The sequence below is a fragment of the Molothrus aeneus genome, chromosome 27 (assembly GCF_037042795.1).
Source record: "Molothrus aeneus isolate 106 chromosome 27, BPBGC_Maene_1.0, whole genome shotgun sequence".
Taxonomy (NCBI): Eukaryota; Metazoa; Chordata; class Aves; order Passeriformes; family Icteridae; genus Molothrus; species Molothrus aeneus.
The window spans coordinates 4,404,018-4,416,647 of NC_089672.1; positions in this window are offsets into that span (position 1 = coordinate 4,404,018).

Sequence of the window (12,630 nt, forward strand, 5' to 3'; positions counted from 1 at the left end):
TCACCTTTGGGGCTGCAGGAAACCCTGATCCCATCAGAGCCAGGGCCAGCAGCAGTGATTGGTTCCAGGGCCAGGTCTCCCAGCTCACCTATTGCAGGACTGGGTGTGCAGCCCCTGCCAGGACACAGCACAGAGCCACATGCAAGGTCAGTAGGTGGAAATCAAACTGGAGATGGGCTGAAACAAGGCTTGAGATGGAGATTTGATTCACAGAAGGAAGGGGGGGGCCCCAGCAGAGCCCTGCAGTCCAGAGGAAGAGGCTCCAAGCACTTTGCCCATTGGATTTGAAAACCCTATCAGCTGTCAGTTTGATTTTGCTCTCCTTCGAGCATGTGATGGAGAGAGAAAATGAGTGCAAGAAAAGAGATACTGTTGATTTAATTGGTCATATTTGTCACTGGAGCAAGAAAAATAACCCCAGCAACAGCCCTAGCTGAGTGGCACACATTTAATTAGTATTTGAGAGGCATTTGCTTTGGCCAGTGAAATAAATATATTAAATCTTCATCTGGACCTGACCTTTCCAGGCCAGCTCTGCTCTACCCAGCACTGCCCAATGCTGCTGACACCCATGAGGCTTCTGGTCAGGGGTTTGCAGCTCAGCTGCTCTGCTGAACCTTCCTCACACCCTTCCTGCTGTGGATTATTTAGGACAGCCCTGGAAGCACTTGGTGCAAAGGCAGAGCCAGGCAGAGCCAGTGGGGCCCAGTGCCTGCCCAATGTTGGGATTCCACTGCAGGAATAAATGAATGCTCCGTGGCACAGATTCCATGGAATTAGAGCAGCGGCATGGTGCTCAAGGAACAGCACTGTACAAATATTTGTTCAGGTCTTCAAAGAGGCCTTTGCAAGATGCAAAGCAAACAATTTCTGCAGCCACTGTCAGTCCTTGCAGCCAGGCAGGATGGCAGGAGGACAAAGCCATCCAGCAGTGTGGCAGCAGCTCTCTGGCCACAGAGAGAAACACAGCTTTTCCAGGCACTGTCCTGTGAGGAGTCTGTGAGATCAGAGAAAAAAATGAGAAACAATTCTTATCTTCACTTGCTGCACCTGTGGAATGTGTTCACCAAAGGGTGGTTTCTTCATTCGCCAATGGTGATGGTGTTTGGCTTGGAGGACAGATTGGGTGCACCTGTATCGTGTCTATAAAAGCAATGGGTTTCTCAATAAAGATTATTGATCAGCCCTCTGTGATACATGGAGCCTCTGCTCATTCTTACCTGGCTGGGGGCCCTGCTTGCTTTGACACCTGAGCTCATCCCCTGACACCAGGCAGGGTTTCCAGGCCTCTCTGGGCAGGATTTGTGAGTGTTTGAGGGCAGTGTCCCTTGGCAGCACCAGGTCAGAGCATCCAGGCCTCTCTGGGCAGGATTTGTGAGTGTTTGAGGGCAAAGTGTCCCTTGGCACCACAAGGTCAGACCATCCAGGCCTCTCTAGGCAGGATTTGTGAGTGTTTGAGGGCAGAGTGTCCTTTGAGGCACCAGGTCAGAGCATCCAGGCCTCTGAGGCACCAGGTCAGAGCATCCAGGCCTCTCTAGGCAGGATCTGTGAGTGTTTGAGGGCAAAGTGTCCCTTGGCACCACAAGGTCAGACCATCCAGGTCTCTCTGGGCAGGATTTGTGAGTGTTTGAGGGCAGAGTGTCCCTTGGCAGCACCAGGTCAGAGCATCCAGGCCTCTGAGGCACAAGGTCAGAGCATCCAGGCCTCTCTGGGCAGGATTTGTGAGGCTTTGAGGGCAAAGTGTCCCTTGCAGCACAAGGTGAGACCATCCATGGATCTCTGGGCAGGATTTGTGAGTGTTTGAGGGCAGTGTCCCTTGGCGGCACCAGGTCAGACCATCCAGGCCTCTCTGGGCAGGATTTGTGAGGCTTTGAGGGCAAAGTGTCCCTTGGCAGCTCAAGGTCAGAGCATTTGTGAATGTTTGAGGGCAGAGTGTCCTTTGAGGCACAAGGTGAGACCATCCAGGCCTCTCTGGGCAGGATTTGTGAGGCTTTGAGGGCAGTGTCCCTTTTCAGCACAAGGTCAGACCATCCACCTCCTCCTTCCCCAGGTTTACCCTGCTGTAACTCCCTCCACTTCACCAGTTCGATTTTGGCACTGCTGCCTCTCTTTTCTTTCAGAAGTCCCTTCCTACAGCACGAGGAGACACCTGGCAGAAGGGTTCTGCTGGAAATCCATCCTTGGGCTGTTTTATCTCTATTATCCCCGTGAGCAGATGACAGGGGAGCACGCAGCCAGCGTGGGATGAGACATTCACCCAGCTGCTAGCTCAAAGGCATGTCATCATTTATAGCACTCCCAGCTATTCCAACTCTACCTACTCGCTCTCACTTAAAAGGAAGAAAGAGCAGCAAGCCGTTTCTAGCTCCGGATATTTAATTTTCATGGGGATGTTGTTTGTTTTGGTGCCTTTGCTCTCGGGTTTGCAGTTTCCCCAGCTCCATGGGGCATTCCTGGTCCAGAGCAGCACTGCCAAGCTGTGCTGTAACCCCTCAGCATCCCACAGAGTGCCAGGGACAGCACAAACAGCGAGGAGAGAAGGAGAAGCAGAGAAGGAGAAGAAGAAAAGGAGAAGAAGAAGAAGAACCTCTCTGGGTACCCCTTGGCCCTGCCTGCACCTTGCCCATCCCACCCAGGTCCTTTGCAGCCCTGCTGTGCCCCACGTGTGCAGCCTGTCATTGACAAGTGAGCCTCTGCTCCCCTGCACTGGGAACGAGTTCAAAACCAATATTGAATCAATCTGCTAAAAGGTTTTCTCTCTGTTGTGCCAGTATCCCTGTGGGGCCAGCCCATGCACACCTCCCCCAAAATCCAAGTCACAGCCAGCCCAGGGCCTCTGCAGCACGGGGAGCCACAGCAGAGTGGAGGGGAAGCTGCTCTGCTGCCACCTCCATTGGTGTCACAGCCTGCAGGTGACACCCAGCCCAGCCTTGGAAACAGCTCTACGCACCCAGGGTAAAGCCAGATGTCCTCCACACTCACTCCCAGCATGGGAGGAGTCCCTGGGAGTCACAAACCCCCTGAAATAACGCGGGCTCCTTCCCAGCCCATCGCCAGGACCACGCAGAACTGACTCATCCCCGGAGACTGCAAATGCTCTGATCCAAATTCCAGCGGAGCCCCAGCAAGGCTCATTACCTCCATCTGGCATCAGCTCTGGCTCTTTGCTCACGAGAGCTCGGGGAAGGAAGGAAGGAAGGAGCTCCAGCACACGGCTGGGGAAGCATCGCTCCCACTCCAAAGCTGGGAAAAGCCCCCGACCCTTCCCCACCCAGCCTGGGCACCCAGCACCGCCCCGGCCGTTCAGGCTGGGCCCAATAGAGGGCAACAATATCCCACGAACTGCTTCATTAGGCTAATTGCGAGCAGCCCAGGTGGGAAGCGCTGCCCACCTTGCCCCAGGGTGGTTTCATCCCTCCCCGTTCTCCTGGGATGCAGCGGCAGCCCGAGCCACGGTCAGGAAGAAGGGCTCCAAAACCTTCGAATTTGGGATTTCACTGGGGCTGGAGGCAGCGGAGATGAAGGAGCTGGGATTGATTTTACTGGGGCAGAAGGAGCTGGGATTTCACTGGGGCAGAAGGAGCTGGGATTGATTTCACTGGGGCAGAAGGAGCTGGGATTGATTTCACTGGGGCTGAAGGAGCTGGGATTGATTTCACTGGGGCTGGAGGAGCTGGGATTGATTTTACTGGGGCTGAAGGAGCTGGGATTGATTTCACTGGGGCAGAAGGAGATGGGATTGATTTCACTGGGGCAGAAGGAGCTGGGATTGATTTCACTGGGGCTGAAGGAGCTGGGATTGATTTCACTGGGGCAGAAGGAGCTGGGATTGATTTCACTGGGGCTGGAGGAGCTGGGATTTCACCGGGGCAGAAGGAGCTGGGATTGATTTCACTAGAGCTGAAGGAGCTGGGACTGATTTCACTGGGGCTGGAGGAGCTGGGATTGATTTTACTGGGGCTGAAGGAGCTGGGATTGATTTCACTGGGGCTGGAGGAGCTGGGATTGATTTCACTGGGGCTGGAGGAGCTGGGATTGATTTCACTGGGGCTGAAGGAGTTGGGATTGATTTCACTGGGGCTGGAGGAGCTGGGATTGATTTCACTGGGGCTGAAGGAGTTGGGATTGATTTCACTGGGGCTGGAGGAGCTGGGATTGATTTTACTGGGGCAGAGGCTCAGCCCCAGCATCCCCCACTGGAGCAGGCTCAGACAGGCAGCTCGTGTCAGAGCAGGGACAAAAGCCTGGATTACCCAAATCCCAGACTCCTGTCCTATCCCAAGCCATCCCCTACCCCCAGCTCCCTGCCCAAAGCTGCTCTCCAGCTTTGGACATCTTTGTAGAGGCCCCCAGAGGGGCTCCATCCCAGCACCAACAAAACCATTCACTGCATGAGGCAGCAGAAGGGCAAGAGTGGAGGGCTCAGGAGGGAAAAAGCAGGAGCCAAGACACAGTGTTGAGCTGAGGGATTAAATGACCTCCCCATTTGGGGAGCTGGGAGGAAAGGCTCTGTTTGACCCTGAAACCAGCAGCTGGCACAGGCTGGGAGCTGCAGTTTGACCAACGCAATTCCTCCCACCAGCAGCTGCTGAGCCCTGTTCAAAGCCACCAATCCAGGGCTTGGCCCAGAGCCTGGGGGCCAGCTCCTCTCTCGCTGGAGATGTATTTGTTTTCAGCTAGATTTACATGATGAGATCAAAGCAGCTGCGCTGAGGTTAGGCTGGGTTTACTGAGGGCGCAGCTCTGGGGCAGCATTTGGTGGCAGAGTTTTGCCCCATCCCAGTTTCACCCATGGGGTCCTGGTGTGTTTGAAGATGAGCTGGGTTGATTTGCCCCAGCACCAGTCCCCTCCCAGCATCCACAGGGCAGCCTTTGGCAAGATGTGCCCAAACGAGCTCCCAGGGCCTGCTTTTTGCTGGCTACAGACTAAGGTCACTCATGTCTGCTCAGATGGACAGCCTGAAATCAGGAACAACTGCAACCCCACCTTTGGGACACAGCTGGGGACTGGGTGCTTGTGTGAGCACACTGGGGTTCTCTTTTCAGGCTGGGGATGTTGCCAGATTTGCTTTTCCAGAAGGGATGGGGTTGGTGTCCCTCCAGCAGTGCTGTCCCACAGCAGGGCAGCTTTGGAGCCTTTCTCTCAGCCCTCAGATCCCACCCATTCCTCCACACAGCGCACCCCAAAGGCTCCCACAAGGAGCCCTGGCACGTGCTGCTGGAGCAGCCAACCGCCAGCCTCCCTCTGCTGTGAGCTAAGAGCTGATCCTCCCCTGAAATCCCTGATTTCACATCCTCCAGAGCTGGTCCCTGCAGAGCAGCAGTGCTGGGAGCTCTGATTCATCCCCTGCTCCATCACCATCAGTGGGTGACACCTTCCCACAGCAGCTGTGGCTACCCCAGCTCCACCAGAGCAACCTCCCCAGCACCAAAATTACTGGGGCTGAAATTTGGGGGAGGCAGTTCAAAGAACAGATGGCCGTGCTTCGGTATGGCAACACACTGCCAGTTAATTAATGCTAGCTGTAATTAAACTTTACACAAATTAGCTGTCAGCTATGCTAAAGGGAATCATTTCTCTCAAATGCCACCTTGAATCGCTGAGTTGTGAGACTTTTCTACAACGTAATTAAAGGCAGGAGGCTGGGGAGGGGGCAGGAGATGGGAGCTGCAGGCTGGGGAGCAGCTGGGGATCCCACCCTGCTCCTCTCTGCTCTGGGGCACCTCAGGGGCTCCACTTGGCTTTTATCCTTCCAGCAAAGAGAGAGGTTCCTCCCCAGCAGTCAAAGTTTTTAGCCTGAAGCTGAATTTTTGACTCTGGAGCTCAAGAAGCTGTGGTGGGACCTTGGCAGGGTCAGGAGCTGCTGCACTGGAGCCCTTCTTCCCTTTGGAGAAGAAGAAAACAAGATCTGTTCAGAGAGAGAGGGCTGGCTTTGACAAATCTGCTTAGATGGAAAAAAAGTCTGTCAAAACAGCCATGTTGACATTTTCCAACAAGTCACATTTTATTCTGAGTGATGATTTGGAAATTTTAGCTCATCCCTTGCTTGATGTGTTTGCCAGTGCTCGCTGAGCTGAGGGATGACTTACACAAGAGCACCATGGCCAAGCAGGCCAGTGCTGGAAACTGGGAATATCAAGGTTAATTTATCCAAATTAGCACAGATTTTGGTGGAAATAAATGGAGAAACAGACAACAACTCTCTTAGCATCAGATACATTGATGGTGACCGGCAGAGGTTTTCAAACACAAACACACAGGACACACTGTGGGCACCCAAGCACGGTGACAACCACATCTGGAGGGAGCTCCAGGGTCCTGAGAGGCAGGAGATGAGACTGGAGACAAGGCAAGCCACGAATAAAGGAGAGCTGGAGAGGAACAAGCTCAAAACACAACCCACACTGAGCTAAAATAGCACTTGGGGTGAGCAGGTGGGGTTCAAGGTGAGGCTGCTCTGCACAATTAAAGCCAATTAGTGCACTCAGGCTCCATTAAGCCAAACCACAGCCTTAAGGAGGGACCTAAACCCAGTCAGGTTTAACCCCACTTAGTTAATCCTCAGGGTTATTTCCCCACTTTCCAGTGAAGCACCTGAAGCTTGTGCAGGTGCTGTGGGTGGAGCATCCCCAGCCCTGCGTGGGTGCTGGGCCCCAGAGGGAGCCCAGGGGCTGTGCAGGGCCCCAGGGATGTGTCAGGCTGCTGCTGCTCAGGCTCCTGCAGCCACAGGTGATTGATGTGCCCAGGTGTTTTCCACTCCCTGACACTGAGGGAGGCAAAAACCTCCCTGGGTCCTGCCAGAGCAACTGTGCAAAATTCCTGCCCTATCTCAGGTCTGTCCAGCAAATGGAGCACTCAGGGGGACCTGGCAGGCCTGGGGAGGGGTCCCTGCACCCTCCTGGCCATGCCTGCTGCCCTCCCTGCTCCCACATCTGGCCAGATGTGACCAGCAGCTGGATCCTGGACCCTGCAGGCAGCTGGAGGAGGCTCAGGGTGAGTTACAGCCACGGCCTCCCTGCAGAGCTCCAAGGGTTGGGAACATGTTGAGGGCAGAGAGGGACAGCAGGAGGGATTTATGAGCTGGGGTCAGGAAGGGCCGCTCAGGAGAGTCACCCTCCCTCCTGCTCCTCCCAAATGCAGCTCTTCCTCTCCTCCAGCAGCTGAATTAAAGCCTCTGGTTTGTAGCAATACCAAACCTCATTTGATAGGCTCTGAGCTGCAGTAAATCCCTGGTCCCCCTGCCCTCCCCAGCCTCCCTGCCCTGCAGTGTGTCCTCCTCCAAGGTTGCCTTCAGCTTCCAGCAATCAGGGCTTCTCCAGCATTGGGCTTGACAGGCTCTGGGCTCTGCTTCCAGCCTGACACACACACAGGAATTCAATTCCTCTGCCCCAGTGCTCTCCAGCCTCTCCTGGGGAACCCCCCTGCCCAGGGGAGCCCCTGTGCCCTTTGGTGTGATGAGCAGGGCTGGCCCAGCCTCCAAGCAGATTCCTCAGTCACATTCCCCTGCACACTCTGCAGACTCCAGAACACATCTCAGCTTTTCTTTTTTTTTTTTTTTCTTTCTTTTTTTTTTCTGTTTAGATTTATTATTTAAAGCTCAATCAAGGGTCACATCAACTTGTCTTTCTCCTGCAGCTCTGTGCTGGGAGCTCATGATGAGGGAGTTATACAGCCATGACCCCTAAATCCTGTTCTGAGTCACTGCTGCTGCAAGCTCTGCTCTCCATCCCAGAGGCAAACACTCCAGCTCCTTTATGGCTCATACAAAGCCACCAAGTCGTTGTTATTGAACACCTGGGGAAGCTTTTCCTACCCCAAAGGCAGCCATGGAATGGAGGCACCTGGAGTGCCCAGCACAGGCACAGGGGACTGAGCTGTGTGTGTGGCTGAGGGCTCTTTTTTACTAAAGCAGGCATGGAAAGGCTGAAGCTGGATGTTGAAGTGAGCCTGAACAAAAATATTTGTCCTTTCTGCATTTCCAAGCTCCTGGAAAGAGGAGCCAGGCTCCCACCAAGCTGCTGTGCTGGGGTCAGGTGTGTGCAGGTGTGGCTGTCCTGTGTTCACATGTGTGTGCAGGGCTGGGCTGAGTTGATCTTCCAGGACCTTTCCAAGCCAGGGATTCTGTGATTATCCCACCCCTACAGCAGCTCTGACACTGGGGACTCCCTTCTGGGCTGCTCCTGCTGGCAGGGCTGCAGGCTGGGAGTAAGAACTGGGTTTTTCAGCAGGAGAGAGGTGGGAGTTGGCCAGGGCTGTGCCAGGGCTGAGCTGTGCCCCAGCAAACACCTGGGGCTGCCCTGTGCTCTCCCTGATGCAGATGCTGAGCTGGGGAGGGATGAAGCACAGCCCTGGGAAGGTCTGAGTGAAGGCAAAGGTGGTGGGGAGGAAGGACAGGGGACACAGAGGTGCTGCTTAGGGGGGTTTGCATCTCCTCCTGCAGCTGTGCCCAATCCCCTTTTCCATCTCATTGCTGCAGATTTAAGGGCTCGGCTGCTCTCCGCACCATCAGGTTTTTCTCTCCTGCAGAAAAACCCAAACAAACCCCACACACAGACCTGCCCTGCCCAGGTAAAAGGTCTCAGCTGTCACAAGGGGCTCCAGACAATTTGTAGAAGCCACAAATAAAGTTGACAGTGTTGACAGGGGACAACTCGAGGACATCGCCCGCAGGGAGACCCCGGCGGAGTTACAGGCATCAGCTGTGCTGAAATTGTTCAATAAATCCCCGGGTTTAAGGCCAGGAGAGAGAGTTCAATCATCCTGGCTGACCTCATCCATCACATTCCTCCCTTGCAGTGGGAATTGTGGAGATGGGGTTATTAGAGATGGCTCAGAGTGGTACCTGGAGGTGACTGGACAGGAATGCGCTGCTGCTGCTGCCCCAAATGCACCTCCCTGCCTGAGTCAGCTCCTGTCTCACACATCTCTCACCCAGTCGAAGGTGCCTGTGCTCCCAGAGGGTGAAGCTGTGCTGTCATCTCAGCAGGGAGCTCTTCACAGCTCTCAGGGGTTTCCTCTGAGCTCCCTGTGCCTGCCCAGCCCTGTGGTGAGCGAGTCAGGGTCTGCAGAGGGGCAGGGGGGTCTCACCCCACCAGTTCCCCTTCCAGGAGGGGATTTGCCTTCAGGTAAATAACTGGGGTGAGCCACAGAGATGATTGGAAGGATGGAACATCTCTCCTATGAAGAATGACTGAGGGAGTTGGGATTGCTCAGCCTGGAGAAGGGAAGGGCCTGGGAAGAACCTTCCAGAGCCTGAAGGGGCTCCAGGAGAGCTGGAGAGGGACTGGGGACAAGGGATGGAGGGACAGGACTCAGGGAATGGCTCCCACTGCCAGAGGAGGGGATGGGTGGGACATTGGGAATTGGGAATTCCTCCCTGTGAGGGTGATGAGGGCCTGGCACAGAGCACCCAGAGAAGCTGTGGCTGCCCCATCCCTGGAAGTGTTCAGGAAATATCTCCTTAAACTGGACTGAATTTCATGACTCTGTGCTCTGCTTTGCCTTTGCTTTGTGTGGTGCTCACAGGGCTGTGGCTGACAAGGACACAACTATTATTATTATTATTATTATTATTATTATTATTATTATTATTATTATTATTATTATTATTATTATTATTACTATTGTTATTACTATTGTTATTACTATTATTATCATTATTACTATTATTATTGTTATTTTTAATTGGTATTTTATTTTATTTTATTTTATTTTATTTCTATTATCAACTCTTGCACCTGCAAGCCTGCCACTGGCTCAGGTGCCTGTGGGTCGGAATAAATTACAGAAGAAATGTTGTGTTTCATTAAAGCCCTGCTTTCCATTGGCACTGGGAGTTTCTCTGGTTACAAGTCAAACTGCACACCAGCCACTTGCTAATTGCACTTTGCAGAATCAAAGGCTTTAGCCAAAGGGATAAATATATAAAATTGTCGGGAAGGAAACATTTTCTTCTTGAATTCCAAGCAAAAACTGAACTAATACGGATTTCTTTTGATAATAAGAGCAGCAGAAACAGATATCTGATCTCTGTGGCTAAAGGCTACTTGAAGTAAAAGATTCACTTATCAGGCCAGGACTGTTCTGAGCGACTGAAATTACATTAGGAAAATCATGCCCTTGTTTTTCTTCTATAATTGTCTTTTGTTGTTTTAGCCTCCTTTTCCAGGTAACTCTGTCACTGAGCTATTTGTTCAATCTCTGCTTTTTCTGTCTCGTTGGCTCATCTTGCCAAAAGGGCCAGCGATGAGCACTGGTGACAGAACATCATTTACATCATTCGAGCATCTCAACATTCGCATTTTGGGGGATTCTGGGGGGGATGCCCCCCTCGCCGCCTTCCCTGGGTTTCCCATTCCAGCCTCCTTTTCCCAGGCAAGCAGCGACCATCGCTCACCGCAGCCCTCGGGACAGGGAGGTGGAGGATGGAGTCACGCCTTGTTAACCCCCACTTTGCTGTGATTTATTCGGGGCAGCGAGGCATGGGGACAGTGAGGGGACGCTGTGGCTCCATCCCAGCCCGGGGCTGGTTAATAACCCGAGAAAAGGGAAGGGAAAGGGGAGGGGGGGGACAGCACTCGCTGGGTGAAAAAGTAGAAAAGGACGTGGAGTTTTATTTATTTCATGCCTTAAAGAGGAAAAACGTCTCTGTTTCAGATGGGGAAGCACAACATCTGCAGTGCCAGGGGTGCTCAGCCTCGAGCAGAGAGGGCAGATCCTGCTCTCAGCTCCGGGGTGGATTTTAGGGTGAAACAAAACCCTCCACCACTGCCTAATAAAGGCAGAACTCCTGCGAGTGCCCCCGTATTTATGTATTCTCCCGTGGTTTCTGGATCAGCTTTCATCATCTGATTTGCTTTTTACCCTAAGAATCAAGTTAGTTCACTGATTAAAAAAAGGGAAAAAAGTGATTACTAATTAAATAAATAAATAACAAGAATAAAAAAAAAAAACCCTCTACTGGAAACTGCAGCTTTTTGCAAAACTGACTGTGAAATTTATGGAACGACAGCTAAATTGAATGAAATTAGGAAGAAAAGGGCCTGTCTATTTATGTGAAGAGTTTTCCGAGTTATCATAATTAATTATAACAAACATTTCACGTTGCACATTAAATCTCCGGCTCCAAGACTTGGGCTGGATGAGGGGCTGAGCCCTGGAGGCAGCCTCACCTCACCCTGGCCAGCAGGAAATGACGCCCCAGGTGTGCCCAGGTGTGCCCCAGGTGAGGAATAAAGGCAGGGCACGCTCCAGAACACCTCACACAGACTTTAAGGGCTCTAAGGAGTTAAAGCTGGGCTCAGCTTTAAGAACTTTAAGGAGTTAATGCTGGGCTCAGCTTTAAGGGCTTTAAATATTTAATGTTGGGCTCAGCTTTAAGGGCATTAAGGAGTTAATGCTGTGCTCAGCTTTAAGGCGTTATTGCTGGGCTCAGCTCTAAGGACTTTAAGGAGTTAACGTTAGGCTCAGCTTTAAGGGCTCTAAGGAGTTAATGCTGGGCTCAGCTTTAAGGCGTTATTGCTGGGCTCAGCTCTAAGGACTTTAAGGAGTTAACGTTAGGCTCAGCTTTAAGGGCTCTAAGGAGTTAATGTTAGGCTCAGCTTTAAGGGCTCCAAGGAGTTCAAGCTGGGCTCAGCTTTGCCCCTGCTCCTTCCCGCTGGTCCCAGGCACAGCCCCTGCCCTACCCACAGCAGGGGGGGTCTCTTAGCACAGCTCAGGGCAATCCTGGCTCGTTTTGGGCTCATTTTGGGCTCCTTTGGGGCTCATTTTGGGTCCCAGACACCCAATCTTACCCCGTGGGCACAGCAGTGTCCTCAGAGCCAGCTGTCCCCGGCCCCTGCCCCGGCTCAGTTACCCCCACAATTAAATTAAACACAATTAGAACCAAGACAGGTGCAGCTGCAGGCTCCAAAAAAAAAAGGGGTTTTGGGGTCCCTGTGGTGCTTGGTCCCCCCACAGACACCCCCAGTGGAGGCTCAGCCCAGCATCCTGCACCCCTGGCCCTGCTCCAAGGCTCTCCCTGCACAGCTGATTTGTGGCTGCCTGTGGCCCTCAGCCCGCTGTGTCAGGAGGTAAATCATAACAACTTTTTGTGCTTTCAGCAGAAATGAGAAGGGAAAGGAAGCTGGAATAATAATAATAAAAAGTCCTCCTGCCCCCCAGCAAGGCAATAAAGTGCTGTGGAGGCCTGAGTGCCTCCAGCTGCAGCTCCATGAGGGATGTGGGAGGTTCTGGATGCTCTGCAGTGCTGGAGCAGGGGGGGTTACCTGGGGTGGGGTCAGTGTGGGACCCCTGGTGCCATCCCCACCACTGAGCAGTGCCAGGAAATCTGGGGGAGCCCTGGGTTTAGGGCAGTGGGCAGGGTTGAAGTGTCCCCTGCATTCCCTGGGCTTTGGTGAGGTGGAGATGTTTTATTTCCACAGCACTAAGCGATTCAGGTTTGACTTCTGATAATAAAATAAATATTTTAATTTATTATACACAACAGGCTAAATATTATAATCCACAGAGCTCGTCCAAACGATCTGCTTTAACCGCTTGGAGAAAAGGATTGTGCAGATCCCAAACCTCAGCTTTGTGCAGATCCCGAATCTCAGCTTTGTGCAGGTCCCAAACCTCAGCTTTGTGCA